Source organism: Theropithecus gelada, chromosome 17, assembly GCF_003255815.1.
Source record: "Theropithecus gelada isolate Dixy chromosome 17, Tgel_1.0, whole genome shotgun sequence".
Taxonomy (NCBI): Eukaryota; Metazoa; Chordata; class Mammalia; order Primates; family Cercopithecidae; genus Theropithecus; species Theropithecus gelada.
The window spans coordinates 91,066,074-91,088,335 of record NC_037685.1 but is presented as its reverse complement, the minus strand read 5'-3'; positions in this window follow the sequence as shown (position 1 = coordinate 91,088,335).

Genomic DNA, 22,262 nt, shown 5'->3' with positions numbered 1-22,262 from the left:
GACATGCCAAGAAATCATGTTTAACCAGATATCTGAGTATCTCATACCCCAGTCAAGTCAACATATAATTAACCATCACACTGCCCATAGGTAAGAAATAGTTCATGGATTATTTACTTATTTATTACCTCTTTCTAAAAATGATCTAAGACAGATTTATATAATCATAGTTTTTTGGTTTGAAGAACCTTCCAAAGTTTTTAGAACAGTCACTCAACTGAGATGTGTAACATATATTTGTATACTATAGCATCTTCAAAAGTTTATTCGTTTACTCATCTATTAAACAAATATATAGTCACATTCTACAATGTACTTGGAACTATGGTAGCCACTGGGAATATAATGAGGAATAAGATGTGGTCCTCACACTCAAGCAGATTTTCCTCCAGTAAAAAAGATGGGGTTGGGCGTAGTGGCTCACTCCTATAATCCCAGCACTTTGAGATACCAAGGCAGGCAGAACTCCTGAGGTCAGGAGTTCAAGACTAGTTTGGCCAACACGGTGAAACCCCGTCTCTACTAAAAATACAAAATTAGCCGGGCATGGTGGCACATGCCTGTAATTCCAGCTATAGGAGGCTGAGGCAAGAGAATCGCTTGAACCCGGGAGGCAGTGGCTGCAGTGAGCCAAGATCATGCCACTGCACTCCAGCCTGGGCAGCAAAGTGAGACTCTGTATCAAAAAAAAAAAAAAAAAAAAAAAAAAGATGGAAAAGTAAACAGCCAAGTACAATACAGTGTGATGAGTTAGCTGATTAGGTACGCACAGAGGGTGCTACACAGGAGTGTACCCACAAGGAGGAATAGCACTGAGTCTTGGGGTGTTGTGGACCAGAGGAAGAAAGAACGAGTTAGTAAGGCAAGGGTAGAAATGGGAAGTGTGTGGGGGTGGGTGCACATGAATCTACACACAGTATGTGTGCGTATGTACACATGCTCTCTTTTTGTACCTCTACATGTGTGGATTTTGAGGGCAGCTGGTTTCAGGCAAAGAGCTACATGTGCAGAAGCCCAGGAGTTAGGAAGAAATGGTGACTCTTAGGAAAGTGACAAGTAGTTCTTTGTAAATAGAGCTTAAACGTGGGGAGCAAGAAAAGGTTAGAGATTGAAGCAGGGGCCCTTAAGCATTTGGATTTTGTTTTTGTGGTAATCAAAAGTTATTGAAGGCTTTTAGTGGGGGAATCAGCTTTCCTTTTTGGAAATACTACTTTGTCTGCAATGTGGATGAAAGAATTGAAGCAGCAAAGCTGAAGTCAGGAAGACCAGCTTGAGACAGTTGCAGAAACTCAGATGAAAGATAATGGAATTTTGAATGAAGTGGAATCAGTGAGGATGGAGGAGCTGCCCTTGGCACCCGCAAGCAGATAGTCCAAGCAGATCTGCCCCCAATGCAGATATAAGCTGCCCTCCTCTATTCTCTCACCGAATACAATGCATATTGTTTGTATTTATCATGATCTATTACAATTGTTTGCTTGCATGTCTTTCCCACTGGACAGTAACTTCCTTTAAGTGAATAAATGCTGATTTCCATCTTGAATCTAGTTTCCCAGAGCTCTAACCGATACCTGGCAGTTTCTTCAATGTTTGTTGAAGGAGAAACATGCATCCCTTATACGTTCCACCCATTTTCCTAGTTCTACCACTTGGCAACCACAAGGCACATATTTAAACCCACTTTCTATTTATTTTATTTTATTTTTTTGAGACAGAGTCTTACTCTGTTATGAAGGCTGGAGTCGAGTGGCACTATCTCGGCTCACTGCAACCTCCGCCTCCCAGATTCAAGTAATTCTCCTGCCTCAGCCTCCCGAATAGCTGGGATACAGGCCCCATCACCATGCCCGGCTAATTTTGTATTTTCAGTAGAGACAAGGTTTCACCATGTTGACCAGGCTGTTCTCAAACTCCGGATCTCAAGTGATCCACCCGCCTTGGTATCCCAAAGTGCTGGGATTACAGGCCTGAGCCACCGTGCCTGGCCTCAGCCCCTACTTTCTGTTTAAAGTCTCTTCAGAGCTACCCTTTCCACTTCCAGGGTCAACAACTTAATCCTTTCAACAGTTCTTTGTCTGACTTGGTTTTGAATCCTTCATAATCCTACTTCCAGTTTACCTACTTATACCAAACTCCCAGGACAGTGCACTTGATTTCTGGCATCTTGGAAGATACAAGCCAAGCTCCAGAAGACAAGAGAGATGGAAGAACCTAGCCTATGCTGTTAACCAATGTCTATCTGCAGTTTGCATGATCTTCTTTTCCAAAGACCAAGCTAAAGACTAAAGCAAAGAGAAAGCACTTGGAAATGACCAGTTTCGTCATATATTCTACGAGAATGTCCTCTATGTAAAGATTGCGGAAGGAGTGAGAAGCTGTGGAGGAAGGTTCCAGGTAGGCAGGAGTGAATCCAGCCCCAATAACAAAGAACAAAAGGAAATGCAAGCAGTTGAAACGAGAACCCAAGAGGGTCTACATTGCATTTTAACCCTTAGGCTGCCGAAACACAGAGTATCAACTTCAATCCCACTCACAAGTTACCCAACCATCTCTCTCCCACAAAACTAAAATATTTAACATTCCTAGTTATTTTTCTTTAGATATACATGTATAAGCACAGACTTTCTGGCTGGAGAAGGAGAGAGACAGCAATATTGAAGAATAAAAATTCCATTGTTCTGTTGCTTCTAAAGTAAATGATGGAAATTATAAGCTAATTTACATATGGGAGATTAGCAGAGTATCCCTTTATTCCTATTAATATATTTTCCCTTCCTAATTATAAAGATTCGAATCTTTTTAAAACAACTTTATACAAAACATTTGTGTGGATATAAGAACTGCATGTTAAATGCTAATTCTGGATGAGTTATTTGCATAACCTTACAAAGGAGCTAAATTGCTTGTATTTAATAATAAATAGAGAGTTTAAAAAGGATTGCGGATATCTTGAGAGAATGTGAAACAGAGAAAAAATTTGCTTCTATTTTAAGATATGGAACTTTTTTCCACTTCGAATTTAAAACTACTCTCCACCCTCTAGGGAAAACTTGTCCTAACTTTCTGATAAGCTTAATATTCCAAGTCTCCTGTAACATGACAATTCAAATACATTGAAGGTGAAGAGCTAATCTGTTTTTAAATGAACATGGATAATTTTCAAAAGACAATAAACTGCATCTAAAATAGTTTTGCATTTGAAAAGTGGAGACTTTTGAAGATTATAGATTCTGCATATGTTAGCAAAATGAAGAGAATTGTGGAAATTATCCAGGGAATTCAGGGAGAATCAAAATTTATGAAGAAAAAAAGATTAAAGTATTTTTGTTAAGTATGAGATTTGACAGTGCTCATGAATCAGATAGTAGTCATCACTCCTGCAGGAGAAACACGATAGTAGGTGTAATACACATGAAATAAGTATGATAAATACTTCTAAATTTGATTTGATGTTTATGCTCTTTGAAATCAGGAACCAGCCTCTTCCTTACCAGTATTCAATACAGTAGACACTTTATCTTTCTCCCCTTCTCCCCTTAACTCTTTCCTTAATTGACACCATCCTCTCTTGGGTTTCCTTCTATCTCTGCCAAACACTCCTTGTGGATCCCATCTCCTTTTGACTTCTAATTGTTGCCTTTCCCTAGGATATAGTCCTGAGCTCTCTTTTCTTCCTTATTGCCCTCTTTCTAGGGGATCTCTTCAGTTCCCATGACTTTAAATTCCATTTATATGCTCTCAAATACCAAATTTACACCCAGAACCTCTCCTCAGAGTTCGGGTTTGCAGGTTCCTGTTAGCTATCTCCTTTCAGATGTCTCCCAGCATCTCAAAAGCAACAAGGCAGTCCCAAACCACATAGTCAAGGCAGCCCACCACTCCTATCTCCCCAAACTCCTCCACTTCAGCAATGACACTCATTCTGGTTACACCATATCAACACAATATCTCTGTCATTTCTACATTGAAAATGTACATCGAATCCTTCCACTGTTCTTCACTTCCACCACTGCCACTCTAGTCTAAGCCACCATCTCACATTGACTATTTTGCAGGCTTCTCTACTGGGTACTGACATAACTCCAGCAACTAGTTTTCTCCACAACAACTACAGTCATCTTCTTATGTCACAGATTGCTACTGGCTGCCTTTCCTTCAAGTTAACAAGCAAATTCTATACCCTACTGCAAAATGGCTACTCTGGATTGTCATGAGTTTGATCTGATCTGTAAACATGTCACTTTTCTATTAAAACCCATTCACTGGCTTCCTACTGCATAAGAATAAAATCCAAACTCCTTACCATGGTCTACAAAGACCCCCACATGAGTTGGCTCTTTCCTGTCTGACAAAACTCAACAATCTCCTGGCCCCTTCCCCTTTCTCACTACTCTGCAGCAACACTGACCTCTTTCAATCCTCAAATGCCCCATACTTTTTGCATTCTCAGGAACTTTACATATGCTGTTCCTCTATTGCCTTCCTCTACAGCCCAGTGCAGTGGTGAGAGAAAGGGCCAGCTGGGCTTCCTGGGTCGAGTAGGGGCTCAGAAAGCTGTGAAGTTATACAGTAAACTCACTCATTTCCTGCATCAGGACTTACTTTGGTCCTGGATGGATAATATTTAAGATAGATGCTTAAACTATTCCTAACACCAGGATTTGTGCATGTGTTTTCTTCCCCAAGAAAGCTATAAACAGTGAAAATTTTGCTGTTAAGTTTCCCTGTGTCCTTCTCTCCCTCTCTCCCTTCCCCCCGCCCGAAACTAAAGTCAAAAGAACGTTAACTGCCCATTTTTCTGTGACCAGTGGACCTTATCTATACTCCCAATCCCAATTCCTTGTGAACATACTTTGTAAAGTCCTGTAAGATGCTGTCTCCTTTGCCATGCCGCTGCAAGGTCATAAAATAGATAAAATCTAAGTTGCAATTCCGGTTTTCCTCAAGATCTAAGACATGTCACAAATGGTTATCTTTGTTTCTACCTCTGGTAATATCTTACCACTGCATGTATTTCCCACCTTAAAGAGTTTAAAAGGCAATTGTATAATCTAACTCTGGCTACCTGTTCAGGACCCCTTCCACGCTGTGGAAGCTTTGTACTTTCACTCTGCTCAATAAAGTCTACAACTTTTCTCTCTATCGGTCCTTGTCTCTATCATTCACCGCAGTCAGCTGCCACACCAATTCTTTGGCAAGGCTAGGCAAGAACCTTGGGTGTTACATTTTGGCAAGCCAGCCAAGAGTCTCCAGGAAAGGCATCTAGATCATCACGTGGCGAGTATGATCGGACCTCTTCCGCTGGCTATTCCGTCCTGTCCTTCCTTAGAATTCAGAGGCTAAACCGGGCACCTGTTGGCCACTTAAAGGCGATTAGTGCAGCCACCTGACTAAAGACACAGGTGTCAGGCTGTCTGGAAAAGGGCTCTCTAACAATCCCCAACCCTTTGGGGTTGGGAGCGTCGGCTGGCCTGGAACCAGTTACAACTCTTTTGCTTTCTGTGGTGGTCCCAAAGTACACCCGGGAGTGCTCAGCAGATGTCTTAGTCTCCCAGATATCCTGGTTGAGACCATGGCCCCGCCAGAGGCTCCCCCTGCACGTGCTGCTAAGCATAAGACAGCCACATCTTCTGACTCCTGCCTCCTGGGTCCTAATGTCCACAAGTTAGACCTTTTTCTTCATCTCATAAGCAAGCTTATTCCCGCTAGGCAGGATCAAGATTCCCTATTTAGAAGTCTTAAATTCTTGGGGTGGTGCCCAGAAGATCCCTGTTCATAGTTCCCTCCAGGGTTTAGGCAGGTGTCGCCATTTGATGGCTATTTTGAAGGGCCAGTTCCCCACCATAGTGTATGGTTCCCCATATCAGGACAATTTAAAGAGGTCTGTAATTTTCATGTGGATAGAAGCCTTAGGCATTTCCTCCATTGCTCCCCAGATAAACTTTCCCCTTCCTTGGTGCCTCTCAAGTACAATCTGTGGTACAGAGGCACAGGTCTTAGAGCCATTGATTTGTTGTTTCAACCATTCAATAATTGGTATTGGATGGAAGAAAATACAGTCAGTTGGGACACAGGATACTGGTACTGCCTTGAGAGAGGGACTTACTCCTTTGATGGCAAGTGGGGACAGAAGGCTAAAGTACAGCAGCTGTTCTCTTGGTCCTGGCCTAGAGGACATCCACCACTCCCTTTAAGCTTACTAAGCCTCCTGTCGTTAATTCAGAGATTTCTCCTTGAAAACAGTTTTAAGGCCAGGCCCACGAAAATTGGCCTTAGCATGCAAGCATCATTGGTGCCCCCGACCCAGGCCTTGCCACCCTGGAACAGGTAGGATGCATCGGCAGAAGGACCACAATAAATCCAACAGTCCTTGTGCCCCATTTAGTGGTCAATGGGCGCATGGCAGGGGCAAGAGAAGTTTCCATCCTGCCGGTAACCATGGTTAAATCCAGTAGATACAGAGCTCAGGAAAAGTGGCCATGAGCTTTGAGCACAACTGGGCCAGACCCTTAAGGGATGCCCTAAGGGAAGATGAGTCCCAGGACTAACCAGGGCTGCGGGCATCCCTGTGTTTAAAATTCCGAATGGGCACCACACCTTCAAAACCAGACACTCCTTTAAGATGTATCCTGAATAACTGGGACAAATTCAACCCTGAAACCTTAAAAAGAAGTAGCTGATTTTCTTCTGTACCAATGCCTGGCCACAGTACCCCTTACAGAATGGAGAATCTTGCCCCCTGAGGGAAGTATTAATTATAACACCATTCTACAATTGATCTTTTCTGTAAACAGGAAGGTAAATGGAGTGAAGTTCCTTATGTACAGGCTTTCTTTGCCCTTTGTGACAATACTGCCCTGTGCCAAACCTGCAAGCTTTGCCCAAATGACAGAGGCCCACAATTGCCCCCATACTCAGGCCCTCTTCCCTTAGCCCCACTCTCCTCAGTCCGTGTCTCTATCACTCACCACGATCAGCCACCACACCAATTCTTTGGCGTGGCTAGGCAAGAACCTTAGGCATTACAGTGGCACATGCCTGTAGTCCGGCTACTCAGGAGGCGGAGGCAGTAGGATTGCTTGAGTCCGGGAGAGCTGAGCTACATCACGTGATGACTGTGCCTGTGAATAGCCACTGCACTGTAGCCTGGACAATATAGTGAGATCCTCATCTCTAAATAAATAAATAAAAATAGAGGTCTTCCTCTGCAATATGTAACACCATGTATTATGTGTTTGTTTCCTTTAATGCACTTAGCATAATTTATATTTATTTGTCTATTCTGTTCTTGTTTTGATACTCTTTCTAGACTGTTAACACTCTAAGGGCAAGGATTAAATTTGTTTTATTCCCTAAAGTACCCAGGGCTTAGTACAGTAGCTGTCACACAATAGGCCTTCAAACATTTCTATAGAATGAGTAAAGGAATGAAGAAATGAAGAAGCTGTGGCAATTACAGCAATAAAGTGTTTTACCAAATTCTTAGGGAGTGAATCAAACTAGTCAACTTCTTAGCATCTGCAAACTCAGTGGTGGGTGGCCGTAGTTTGCTACTTGAGAACTTGATACACTTTAGGGAAGAAATTATGTTCTACAGCAATATTTTCATGCCTGTAGAATATTAAAAGTTTTGTCATGTAACCTTTCAAAATGTCAAGTGCCTATTGTATTAAGGTTTTTAATGTTTTTAAATGACTTAAGCTAAACTGCATTCTCATTATTTACTCACAAAACCTTTGCATGGCCCTAAGGAATAGAGTCAAGGCCTACAAGCACACAGAGGAAGTCAGCACACAGAGACTGACATGGGCTGTCATTACAGGTCTCCAATTTTCCTGGCATGAGATGGAAAAATATCATAGCAAGGTGACTGCAGAAGAGAATTACTCACCAGTGTGGGCTGGGACCAAATGACTTTAAGAGGACATGATTCAATGACTCTCAACATAGTCAATGAGTTGATGTGGTTCCTTGGACTTCAATGCTATTTTCTTTGTTCTGGTATAATTTTTCGAGACCTAAATATTGCTTCTGGGGTTATACAGAATAATAACCTATGCAAGGCCAATGTCAAATCCTTGACAATTTAAAAAAAAAAGTGTATTGAGATCTGCCAGAAAATAGCCTCTGCACTACTAATTCCCTCTGAATGACATTTCAAAGCTGATTACTTAGCCCCACTCAGACAGATATCCCACTAGAATCAACATCCTTCTCGCGTTAGCCTAATAGGGATTTTGCCTTAACAAGAAATATAGAATTGAGTTCTTAGTGATAATTATGATAATAATTTTCAAAAGACAAGTCTTTCCCTTAATAAATAATCCTTTTCTAAGAGCAAGCATCCTTCAATCTTACCTCTGCTGTTTTTCAAATTAACATTTTAAAAAATCAATTTTGATACTTGAGACTTATACAAGGATAAGCGGAACTCAGAAGTGACAGATTCTGCTTTTATGTGGATATAGATGTGTACCTGATGCCAACAGTAGCGGCAAAATAAGCAAATTTACTCATTAAGGTGTTCTTTAATCTTCAGATGTCAAACATAAGCTCCAATTTATGTTAAACTAAATATCCCATCTTCTTCCTTAATTAAAACTAACAAAGGCTATCATATCAGCATATTTTTATAATTATAGCTTAAAACAAAACAAGTGATATCTCACTGAGGTTTTGATTTGTACTTCTTGATTAGTGATGAGGAGCATTTTTTCATATGCCTTTTGGACATTTGTATGTACTCTTTGGAGAAATGTCTATTCAAGTCCTTAACCAATTTTTTAATCCTGTTATCAGTTTCTTTGCTACTAAGTTGTAGGAGTTTCTTAATATTTTGGAGATTAGCCCCTTGTCAGATACATGGTTTGTAATTATTTTCTCCCATTCTATCAGTTGGCTTTTCACTCTGTTGATTCCTTTGCTGTGCAGAAGCTTTTTAGTTCCATGTAGTCCTACTTGTTTATTTTTGTTTTTGTTACCTTTGCTTTTTGGTGTCCTATCCATTGTCTTAGTCTGCTCAGACTGCTATAATAAAATACTACAAGCTGGGCATGGTGGCTTGTGCCTGTAATCCCAGCACTTCAGGCGGCCGAGGCAGGTGGATCACGAGGTCAAGAGATCAAGACCATCCTGGCCAACACTGTGAAACCCCGTCTCTACTAAAAATACAAAAATTAGCTTGGCATGGTGGCATGTGCCTGTAGTCCCAGCTACTAGGGAGGCTGAGGCAGGAGAACTGCTTGAACACAGGAGGCAGAGGTTGCAGTGAGCAGAGATGGCGCCACTGCACTCCAGCCTGGTGACAGAGCAAGATTCTGTCTCAAAAAACAAACAAACAAACAAACAAAAACAAACAAACAAACAAAAACCTACAGTCTGAGTCACTTATAAACCACAGTAATTTATTTCCAACAGTTCTGGAGATTGGGAAGTATTACATCAAGGCACCAGCAGATTCAATATCTAGTAGAGCCCACTTCCTCATACATGGCCATCTTCCACTGTTACTTCCATGTGTTCCACTTCACCAACAGGGGTAAGAGCTCTTTCTGGTCTCTTTCATAGGGGCACTATTCCCAATAAGGAGAGCTCCATCTTTATGACCTAATCACCTCCCAAAGGCCCCATCTCCAAATACTCTCACATGGGGGTATTAGGTCTCAACATACAAATTTGGGAATATAAACATTCAGCCTATAATTTCCATTAAAGCATTGCTGAGACCAATGTCAAGAAGCTTTTCTCCTATGTGTCCTTCTAGGAGTTTTACAGCTTCGGGTCTTACACTTAAGTCTTTAATCCATTTCCATTGATTTTTGTGGATGGCATAAAATAAAGGTCCTATTTCATTGTTTTGCATGCAGATATCTTGTTTTCCCACATTATTTACTAGTCTCAAAGAGACTATTCTTTCCCTACTGTGTCTTCTTGGTATCCTTTTCAAAGAAGAGTTGACCATATATATATGGATTTATTTCTGGAGTCTCTATTTTGTTCCATTGGTTTATATGTCTGCTTTTACATTAGTACTATACTGTTTTGATTATTTTAGCTTTGTAATATATTTAAAATCAGAAAGTGTGAAGACTCCAACTTGGTTCCTCTTTCTCAAGATTGATTTTGTTTTTCTTTCAGTCTTTCTCAAGATTGATTAGTCTTTTGTAGTTCCATATAGATTGGAAAATGTAGACAAGTTGGTAAGGATGTGGGGAAGTTGAAACCCTTGCATACTGTTGTTGGGAATGCTACAGCTGCAATGGAAAACACTATGGATGTCCCTCAAAAAATTAAAAATACATTTATTATATCATCCAGCAATTTCACATTGAAACATTTGTTCAAATAACTGAAATCAGGATCTCAAAGATATATTAGTACTTCCATGTTAATTGACACACTATTTACAACAGCCAAGATGTGAAACAAATCTGTCTGAATGGATAAAGAAAATGTGGTATATACATATAACGGAGTATTATTTGGCCTTTAAAAAGAAGGATATCCTGTCACTTGCAACAACATCAATGAACCTGGAAGACGTTATGTTAAGTGAAATATTTCGGGCACAAAAAAACAAATACTGCATGATTCCACTTATATGAGGCATCTAAAATAGTTAAATTCATAGAATCAAAGAGTATAACAGTGGTTTCCAGGGACTAGGGGAAGGGGGGAACGGAAAATTAGTAATCAACAAACAACGTTTCAGTTAAGCAAGATGAATTTTTAGAAATCTGCTGCATAACATTGTACTTATAGTCAACAATACTGTATTATACATCTTAAAACTTTAAGAGGGTGATTTCATATTAAGTGTTCTCACCATAATAAAATAAAATTTTAAAAATACATAAGGCAGGTGGTTGGATGACTTGAGGCAATTTAACACTTCCTATTTCCATCAGCCATCTCCCATTCTACCTCTTATAAATATATAATTAAGTAAAAACAGAACATTTGCTAGGCTATAGCTATAAGTCTACAGCCCTCCCTTAAATTCACATTCCTGCCTCCAAACTGCTCATATATGGAAACTCTGGACCCATCATTGGAGACAGGCAACATGGTGAGGCTGCTGAAATTGTGCAGAGGTTCTTAAAGAGTACAGATGATACACAAAGTAAAAAGAAATTATTTAGGCAGTTAGGGTAAGAGAGTCCTCGGTAAGGCTTCTCTTTTAACAAAAAGCAGCCCCCAAATATTTTCTTTTCTAACAAAGAACAGCTGTAAAATTGAGCTGCAGACACAGATAAGCAAGCTGGAAGCTTGCACGAGTGAATGGCAGCAGCTGTGTCAATAGGAAAAGGCTATCTGGGGGCCAGGCATGTTCAACATGGAGGCTCCATCTTTCCTTTTGTCAACCACCTGTACAGTAAAGGAACAGGCAACACGGCACCAACCAGGCAGAGAACCCACCTGCATAATAAAAGATTAGGGTGGAGCAGCCAGCTTCTTTATGTGCTATGTAAATGGCACACCTGGTCTGACTAATCTTTTGGGATCTATGTAAATTAGACACTGCCTCCTCAAGCTCATCTATAAAACTCCATGCATTTCATCCGGGAACTGGCAACCCATTTTTCTCCAGAACCCCGCTCTGCACAGAGAGTTCTTCTCTTTCTTTTGCCTATTAAACTTCCACTCTTGACCTCACTATGGTGTGTCGATGTCCTTGATTTCCTTGGTGTCAGGCAACGAACCTTGGGTATTACCCCAGATGAATGACATTGCTTCACAGAGTAAAGAAAAAAAGTTGCTAGGAGTCAGTGGCAGCCCCTAAAGTGTTCTTATGACACTGTCTCTTGTTACATCATCACAGGTACACATCCTTTCAGTATCAAGAAGATACCCAAATTTCACTGTTACAATGGTGAGAGCACTAAATGAAGTGCTGAAAAAGTAGTAATTCTGTTATGCCACTAGTAGCTGCAGATCCTTACCCAAGGTCTTAGTTTCCTCATCTTAAAATGGAATGTGTTGAATTTTGCTTCTGGGAAAATAGAGTAGATGTATTTTTCCTGTTTGTCCTGTTAAACACAACTTTAAAACCCTGAGCATTATACATAAAACAAATACAAGAAGACACTGAAAGGTAGAGAGAAGACAGACAAACAAGAGATTTTGGGACGTGGGAAAAGAAATGGAGATGAGTTTCCTAAATTTACTTTTAGCCTCATATATCCCAGACTTACAGCTGAAGCAGCCAATAATATTGGAATGCCAGTGGGCTGAAACAAACAAAAAAGCCACAAAAAAACCTGCTATCTTTAGCCAAAGACAGAAAAAAGACAGTCTAGCAAGGCAGAAAGCTTTTAGACAATAAGAGCGAAACACCACAGTTAAGACTGTGGTCCCAACCTCACTCGTGCCTGCAAAGGCTGATTTAGGAGCTGAGACTTTCAATCACACATCACTATAGCTAGGTGCCCCAAAACCCCCACCAGAAGGCTGTTTGAGAAGGCCAAGTAAGAAGCCAGGACATCCATTCCTGCTGACTGGTTATAAGTCCCCTCTCCTCATAGTAACACTGGAAACCATCTGAAAGTCTGTAGTTCCACCCCCATTCAGTGGTAATGAGGCACCAATCCCTGTCCCTGCTGGAATGGTATCAGAAGAGGCCCAGAGGATAGTGGGGGCTTTCACCATTAACTAGTAACAATAAGGCCATCTCCACTGCAGTGTCAATAGGGACCACAGGGGGAACCATAAGTCCCACAGTTTCAGCAGTAATCTGAAGCACCTCTTTTCCCCAGGTGTCAAATGAGGCTGGTGGGAAACTTTGACTTCTACCTCCACCTGGCAGTAACAAAGAGATTCCCTCCCCTTTTCCTGATAGAGAAAGATAGTTAAAGTACAATGCTTAGATAAGATCCAGAGTCTCATTTAGAAAACATAAAAAGGTTAAGATTTTATTTGAAAATCACTCATCATAACACAAAGACCTGAGCAACGTAGCAAGAACCTATCTCTACAAAAAATAAAAATAAAAAAATTAGGTGTGGCGGCATGCACCTGTAGTCCTAGCTACTTGGGAGGCTGACACAAGAGGATAGCTTGAGCCCCGGTGATTGAGGCTACAGTGAGCCATGATTGTACCACTGCACTCCAGTCTAGGTGAGAGTACAAGAGCTCATTGCATAAAAAAATGAAAAATAAAAATAAGACCTTAAACTGAATTAAAAACACTAACAATAATGCCAACAGTGAGATGACAGAGATGTTAAATATTACCTGACAAAGATATTAAAGTAACCATCATAAAAACACTTCAATGAACAGTATAAACACTTTTGAAACAAATGAAAAATAGAAAGTTCCAGAAAAGAAATAGAAAATGTAAAAAGGAACCAAAGGGGAACTTTATAACATAAAAATATAATAACTGAAATAAAATGAGTACAATAGTAGAATGGAGAAAAAGAAAGAATCAGTGAACTGGAAGACAGAGCAAAAGAAATTACCTAATCTGGTCAGGTACAGTGGCTCATGCCTGTAATCCCAGCACTTTGGGAGGCCAAGGCGGGTACACCATGGGCTCAGGAGTTCGAAACCAGCCTGACCAACATGGTGAAATCCCATCTCTACTAAAAATACAAAAAATTAGCCAGGCATGGTGGCAGGCACCTGTAATCCCAGCTGCTCAGGAAGCTGAGGCAGGAGAATTGCTTGAACCCAGGAGGCAGAGGTTGCAGTGAGCAGAGATCACGCCACTGCACTCCAGCCTGGGCAACAAAGCGAGACTCCATCTCAAAACCAATAAATAAATAAATAAATAAATAAATAAATAAATAAATAAATAAACAAACAAATAAAAGAAATTACCCAATCTAAACAACAGAGAGAAAACAAACTAAAAAATAAAATGAAAAGAGCCTGAAAGACATGGTGAACTGTAACAAAAGATCTCACATTTGTGTCATCCCAGTTCTGGAGGAGAAGAAAAATAAGGTTTCTCTAAGTACTTTAAAAAGTAATAATTTATACTTTAAAAAGTACTCGAAGACATAATGAGTAAATACTGCCCAAATTTGGCAGAAAATGTAAGTCTATAGATTCAAAAGGCTGGGGAAAGCCCAGACAGGATAAAACCCAAAGAAATGCACGAAAAGACACATTAAAAGATTAAGCTTCTGAAAACTATAGACAAAGAAAAAATCTTGAAAGCAGCTAGGAAAAAATGACACCTCACCAATGGGGGAAAAATAATTCAAATGACAGTAGATTGCCCATCAGAAATCATAAAAGTCAGAAGCATTAAGAAATCACAAAATATACTGGACTGAATAAAAATGAAAAAAGACCATGCCAAAATTTGTGTGGCACAGCTAAAGCAGTGATGAGAGGGAAATCTATAACACTAGACGCATAAGTGAATAAAGAGAAAATTCTCAGATCAATACTGTAACATTCCATCTCATCGACCTGATAAAAGAAGAACAGAATAAACCCAAAACAGGTGGAAGAAAGGAAATGATAAAAAGCAGAAGTCAATGGAATTAAAAGCAGAAAAACAACATAGAAAATCAACAGAACAAAGAGTTGCTTCTTTGGAAAGATCAAGAACATTGACAAACCTTTACACCTCAAGGGTAAAACCACGTACTCAAGTCTCAGCAATGGCGGACGCCCCTCCCTACACCAAGCTCCAGGGGTCCCAGGTCGACCCCAGACTGCTGTGCTGGCAGCGAGAATTTCAAGCCAGTGGATCTTAGCTTGCTGGGCTCCTTGGGGGTGGGACCCGCTGAGCCAGACCGCTTGGCTCCCTGGCTTCAGCCCCCTTTCCAGGGAAGTGAACGGCTCTGTCTCACTGGTATTCCAGGTGCCACTGGGGCATGAAAAAACAAACAAACAAAAAAATCTAGTATTATTAACAAAGAAAACGAGAGAGAAGACAAATTACCAATATCAGAAATGAAACAAATGATATCACTAAAAACTCTCCAATCATAACAAAAGATAATAAGGGAATATGGATTGAGTATACCTTAACTGAAATACTTGAGACCAGAAATTTGGGTTTCAGATTTTCTTTTTCCAATTTTGGAAGATTTGCATATACATAATGAAATATCTTGGGGATGAGACCCAAGACTAAACACAAAATTTATTTATTTTTATATAAACCTTATACACATAGCCTAAAGGTAATTTTATACAACATTTTAAATAATTTTTGCATGAAACAAAGTTGCATACATTGAACTATCACAAAGCTAAGGTGTCAGACATGAAATTTTTCACTGCGGTGTCAAGTTGGTACTCAAAAAGTTTCAGATTTGGGGGTATTTCAGATAACAAATTTTCAGATGAGGGATGCTCACCCTTTCTCAAGGTAGTTTCCTTGAGAAGACTACCACAATCCATCCAATATGAAATAGATAATTTGAAATAGACCTATAAATGTTAAAGAAATTAAATTCATAATTTTAAACATTACCAAACAAGAATTCTTCAGTCCCAGATAGTTGGTTCTACTGGAGAATTCTACTGAACATTTAAAGAATTAACACCTGTTCTATATGTCTTCCAAAATCTAGAAGAGAAGAATTCCCAGTTCATTTTATGAAGCTAGTATTACTCTGTATATCAAAACCAAACAAAGACAGTGCAGAATAAGAAAACTGAAGACCAATATCCCTCATGAACACAGATGCAAAAAAAATTTAAGAAAAAATATTAGCAAGTAAAATTTAGCAACATATAAAAGAGAATTATACGTGATAAGTAAATGAGATTTATTCCAGGGATGCAAGACTGGTTCAATATTTGAAAATCATTCAATGTAATAAATTTGACATAATCCACTATATTAATCAAAGGGAAAAAAATACAACACAATGAAATAAATCAGTGCAGACCAACTTATTTGACAAAATTCAATGCCCATTCATGATTAAAACTCTCAGAAAAATAGAAATAGAGGGGAATTTACTCAATTTCATAAAGAGCATCTACAAAAGAAACCTACAACTAACATTATACTTAATGTTAAATTGCAAGGGTCTACTTTTACTACTCTTATTTGACATAAAACTGGAATTTTAAGCCAGTGTAATAAGGCAAGAAAAGGAAATTAAAGGCATACAGATCTGAAAAGAAGAAATAAAATGGTCCTTATTACAGAAGAAAGAATTTCAAATTCTACAAAAGAAAAAAAATCTTCTAGAACTAATAAGTGAAATTAGCATTGTGGGAGGATACAAGATCTACATGTAAAAATTAATTATATTTCTATATACTAGTAATGGCTACTGAAATTAAAAACATGATACTTCTACATTAGCTTTTAAAAATTATTTAGGTGTAAATCTAACAAGACATGTACATGATTTGTACACTAAAAACCACACAATGCTGATGTAAGATATCAATCATATAAATAAATGAAGAGACATACAATGTTCATGGTTTGGAAGAGTCAAAATAGCAAATATATTGCTTCTCCACAAATGGATATGCAGGTTGGAATTCACAAGGTTTTTGGTAGATAAATAGCATAAGATCAGTCTAAATTTCATATGAAAAGGCAAAGGAATTAGAATAGCTAAAGTAATTTTAAAAAAAGAATAGAACAGGAAGAATCAGTCCTGTTTTAAGACTTATTAAGTAGCTACATTAATCAAGACTCTGTGGTCTTAATGCAGGGATAGAAAATAGATCAATGGAACAGAATAGAGAATCCAGAAATAAATTCACACAATTATGCAGAGGGGAGGGGAAGAGAGGGGAGGGGAGGGGAGGGGAGGGGATGTCCTTCAATGGATGAAGAGACAAACATATGGTACATTCATACCAAAGACTACTACTCAGCACAATGAGATACCATCTCACACCAGTTAGAATGGCGATCATTAAAAAGTCAGGAAACAACAGGTGCTGAAGAGGATGTGGAGAAATAGGAACACTTTTACACTGTTGGTGGGATTGTAACTAGTTCAACCATTATGGAAAACAGTATGGCGATTCCTCAAGGATCTAGAACTAGAGGTACCATATGACCCAGCCATCCCATTACTGGGGATATATCCAAAGGATTATAAATCATGCTGCTATAAAGACACATGCACACGTATGTTCATTGCGGCCCTATTCACAATAGCAAAGACTTGGAATCAACTCAAATGTCCATCAGTGACAGACTGGATTAAGAAAATGTGGCACATATACACCATGGAATACTATGTAGCCATCAAAAAGGATGAGTTTGTGTCCTTTGTAGGGACATGGATGCAGCTGGAAACCATCATTCTTAGCAAACTATCACAAGAACAGAAAACCAAGCATCGCATGTTCTCACTCATAGCTGGGAACTGAACAATGAGATCACTTGGACTCGGGAAGGGGGACATCACACACCGGGGCCTATCATGGGGAGGGGGGAGGGGGGAGGGATTGCATTGGGAGTTATACCTGATGTAAATGACGAGTTTTTGGGTGCTGACGAGTTGATGGGTGCAGCACAGCAACATGGCACAAGTATACATATGTAACAAGCCTGCACGTTATGCACATGTACCCTAGAACTTAAAGTATAATAATAATAATAATAATAATAAAACAAAGACTACTACTCAGCAACAAAAAGGAACAAGCTATTGTTCATCTAGTAATAACTAGATGAACCTCTAGAGAATTATGCTGAGTAAAAAAGCCAGTTCTGAAAGGTAATATTTATGATTTCATTTCTACTACATCCTTGAAATGACAAAAGTATGCTCTTTGGTGCTGAAATTACGTCAAGAATTAGCATACAGGGTCAATGTGGAAAAGAAAGGTAGGCAGCTTAACTGGCTTCTTTTTGCTATTGTCATTTCTTTTGGTTTTTATTCTTTTTTATTACTATATTTTAAGTTCTAGGGTACATGTGCACAACGTGCAGGCTCGTTACATAGGTATACATGTGCCATGCTGGCCCGCTGCACCCATCAACCCGTCATTTACATTAGGTATTTCTCCCAATGCTATCCCTCCCCCACCCGACCCCACAACAGGCCCCCGTGTGTGATGTTCCCCATCCTGTGTCCAAGTGTTCTCATTTTTCAATTCCCACCTATGAGTGAGAACATGCAGTGTTTGGTTTTCTGTCCTTGTGATAGTTTGCTCAGAATGATGGTTTTCAGTTTCATCCATGTCCCTGCAAAGGACATGAACTCATCCTCTCTTATGGCTGCACAGTATTCCATGATGTATATGTGCCACATTTTCTTAATCCAGTCTATCATTAATGGACATTTGCGTTGGTTCCAAATCTTTGCTATTGTGAATAGTGCCACAATAAACATATGTGTACATTTGTCTTTATAGCAGATTTATAATCCTTTGGGTATACATACAGTAATGGGGTCGCTGGGTCAAATGGTATTTCTAGCTCTAGATCCTTGAGGAATCACCACACTGTCTCCCACAATGGTGGAACTAGTTTACACTCCCACCAACAGTGTAAAAGCATTCCTATTTCTCCACATCCTCTCTAGCACCTGTTGTTTCCTGACTTTTTAATGATCGCCATTCTAACTGGTGTGAGATGGTATCTCATTGTGGTTTTGATTTACTCTGATGGCGAGTGATGATGAGCATTTCTTCATATGTCTGTTGGCTGCGTAAATGTCTTCTTTTGAGAAATGTGTGTTCATATCCTTTGCCCACTTTTTGATGGGGTTTTTTCCTCGTACATTTGTTTAAATTCTTTGTAGATTCTGGATATTAGCCCTTTGTCAGGTGGGTAGATTGCAAAAATGTTCTCCCATTCTGTAGGTTGCCTGTTCACTCTGATGATAGTTTCTTTTGCTGTGCAGAAACTCTTTAGTTTAATTAGATCCCATTTGCCTATTTTGGCTTTTGTTCCCATTGCTTTTGGTGTTTTAGTCATGAAGTCTTTGCCCATGCCTATCTCCTGAATGGTATTGCCTTGGTTTTCTTCTAGAGTTCTTATGGTTTTAGGTCTAACATTTAGGTCTTTAATCCATCTCAATTAAGTTTTATATAAGGTGTAAGGTGTAAGGAAGGGATCCAGTTTCAGCTTTCTACATATGACTTCTTTTTTTTTCTTTTGAGATGGAGTTTTGATCTTTTTGCCCAGGCTGGAGTGCAATGATGCGATCTCAGCTCACTGCAACCTCCGCCTCCTGGGTTCAAGTGATTCTCCTGCATCAGCCTCCCGAGTAGCTGGGATTACAGGCACCTGCCAGCACTCCCGGCCAGTTTTTAGTATTTTTAGTAGAGACGGGATTTCAGCATGTTGGCCAGGATGGTCTCGATCTCTTGACCTCGTGATCTGCCTGCCTTGGCCTCCCAAAGTGCTGGGATTACAAGTGTGAGCCACTGTGCCCAACCTTTAATTGGCTTCAATCCAAAAGGTTCAAGCTGAGAGAGCAACTGCAGGTATGAGATAGCAAATCAGAAACCAGAGATGGTAGAAATGCCGCCCAGAGCAAAAGAGGCCTGGATAAACTCTCCATACTGCTGGGGCATACATGAAGACACTTTTATAGGGTATCTGTGCTTCAACTATAGATGAAGAAAGCTGTTCCACGTTGGTTCGGACACATTTCTTTTTTGTCTTTTTTGGCTCTGTCGCCCAGGCTGGAGTGCAGTGTCGTCACAATCTTGGTTCACTGCAACCTCTGTTTCCCGGATTCAAGTGATTCTCCTGCCTCAGCCTCCTGAGTAGCTGGGACTATAGGTGTGTGCCACCACACCTGGCTAATTTTTGTATTTTTAGTAGACATGGGATCTCACCATGTTGGTCAGACTGGTCTTGAAATCTTGACCTAAAGTGATCTGCTTGCCTTGGCCTCCCAAAGTGCTGCAATTACAGGTATGAGCCACTGCACTGGGCTCCAGACACACCCTTTTATTTGACAGATATTTAGCAACAACTTCCTATATGTGCCAGGCCTTGTGCTGAGTATTGGGGAAGTAAAGGCCATTAAATCATTAAAGTTTAGTTGAAGATAGAGATAAGGTAGCAATTACCAAGTCCTGTGAAAAGATAGAGGTAAACATGGGGTAATATAAGTGCCCCCAAGGAGGCATTTCTGCTATTCACGAGTTTGTGTTGGTAAGGGATGGTGAGGGTGTCAGGCCAGAGATAATGTTCTTGAGATCTGTCACTTGAACTGGGTCTTGAAAGGACAAGTAGGGGTTGGCAATGTGAAGGAGAGAAGGAAGGAGAAAAAATGCCAGGCAGAGGAAAGCAGAAAAAGTCTGTGTGAAGGCACTGAGGTTCAAAAAACCATGATGCCTCTATACAAATTCCATTTCTGAAGAAATTGACCAGGAAAAGGTGGTAGTTTGGGAAACACTGGACAGAGCCTCTGCTGAGAGTGAGCCATAGAGCTGAAAGCAAGGGCATTAAAAGGAAGACTGCACAAGAAAGGTGAATCTTCAAGCCCCGACCCTATGTTCAGAATGCCAGCATCCAAGCTGCTACCACCTGGGGCAGAAGTTTATTCTAGTTCAGTGTTTCTGACACTTTAACGTATGTATAATTATCCTGGGTATCTTGCTTTGCAGATTCTGATGCAGTGGGTTTGGGGAGGAGCCTGAATATTGCATTTCTAAGAGTCTTCTGAAGGATGCTCACTCAGTTGGTACGTGGACCATACCATGAAGAGCAATGGTTTAGAGTGGACTCATCTCCAGAGCAGACATGAAAACATTGCATAGGAGTGAAGGAAGAAAATATTAGAACTTATAATTTTTGTAAAAACTGTTTTATAAAACATGTAGGAAAGTAAACTTCACTAATGTAATGTAGAGATCAGCGCTGGTACCTTCACCCACTCTGTCTGGTGGATGCTTGAGAAGCATAATATGAAAGGAATTTTGAAGGCAGTGTGACATTCTGGAACTTGGAGGCATTGACAGTGGCACTTTTTCTCCCATTGAATTTCAACTTTTAGCCACATATTGCAGTTATAACATATTGTTCAATGGATATTATATTATCTAGCATTAACTAACATTCATAAAAGGAACAATTAGCTTAAAAGGATCCTACAAACAAACCACTGATCAAAAGTAATACTAGGGATATAAATACAAGTGAACAATAAAGTAGCAGTGAAAACATTTCCACTACTCCCTTCACATAGGGAAGTCAAAACGGTGATTCCAAGATCTGACTCCAAATTGGTCAAAACAAATCAAAATTATGAATAAGACTTTGTGAACTATGAATTTACATCTAGTAATATTAGCAATGAAGCTGGTTATGATATTTTTAAATTACCTATATCTTGTTTCCACATGAATGTGTTTTGTTTCTTGGGATATTAGTGAAGCCATCATGATTGGCAAGACTTTTTAAAAAGCATCACCATGAAGCAAACCTCTACTCTTTTTTGGCTACATTTAAAGACATGCAATACTCAACCTGGGACAACATTGTTTTAAATTTGATGATAAATTTTTAGAAACTGTTTTCAAATTTTCTTGCATAATAGCAGAGGCAAAAAAGTCACATACTAGGAACAATTTGCTCTTTCTGGTGGAATAAAAATGGCTGAAACATTACAGGGAAAACAGTCTGGCATCCAAGCATGTTGAATATACACTGATCACCAATACTGTTTGAAGACCCATAGAAAAATCTGCCAGTATGTAAATCCCTTAGAAAAATATGCCAAATATTTAAGAAACAAAAGCTGATTAAAAACTAGTCAGCTTTTCACAGTTCCACTCTTAAATATGAAGAAACATCCAAGGACCACTAGGTATATGAGGAAATTCTCCAATGTGAGAAAAAGAAAGAAACAAAAACTAAATCTAGAGCACATAAAGAAAGGAGAAAAAAAAGTTTTTTTAAAAATTACCACTAACACTTTGAGAGAGGAGAGAAAAGATATTGTGTATGGTATCCATGAAAAAGATGAAGGGAAATAATCAGTAGATAAAAATAGTTCTTGAAAATTAAAAATAACACAGTAGAAATAATTCTGTAGAAGAGTTGGGAGCTAAAGATGATAGGGAGGTAAGGAAAGTTGAACCAAAAGACAAATAGATTAAAAGCAAGAAAGATAAGACAAGCTGATTAGGCCCAGAGGTTCCAGATATGAGTAAAAGGATTTCTAGAAAGAGATTACAGAGAAAACGAAGGGAAAGAAAAAAGCAATATTGAAAGCTTAAAGAAATGTCTTCGAAATTTTGAGGAAAACAATATTTCAAATTCAGTCAAATTATTGCATTAGGTGTAAGAATTTTAAAAAGACATTTTCAAAAATGTAATTATTTAGAAATGTTACCTACCATGTATCTTT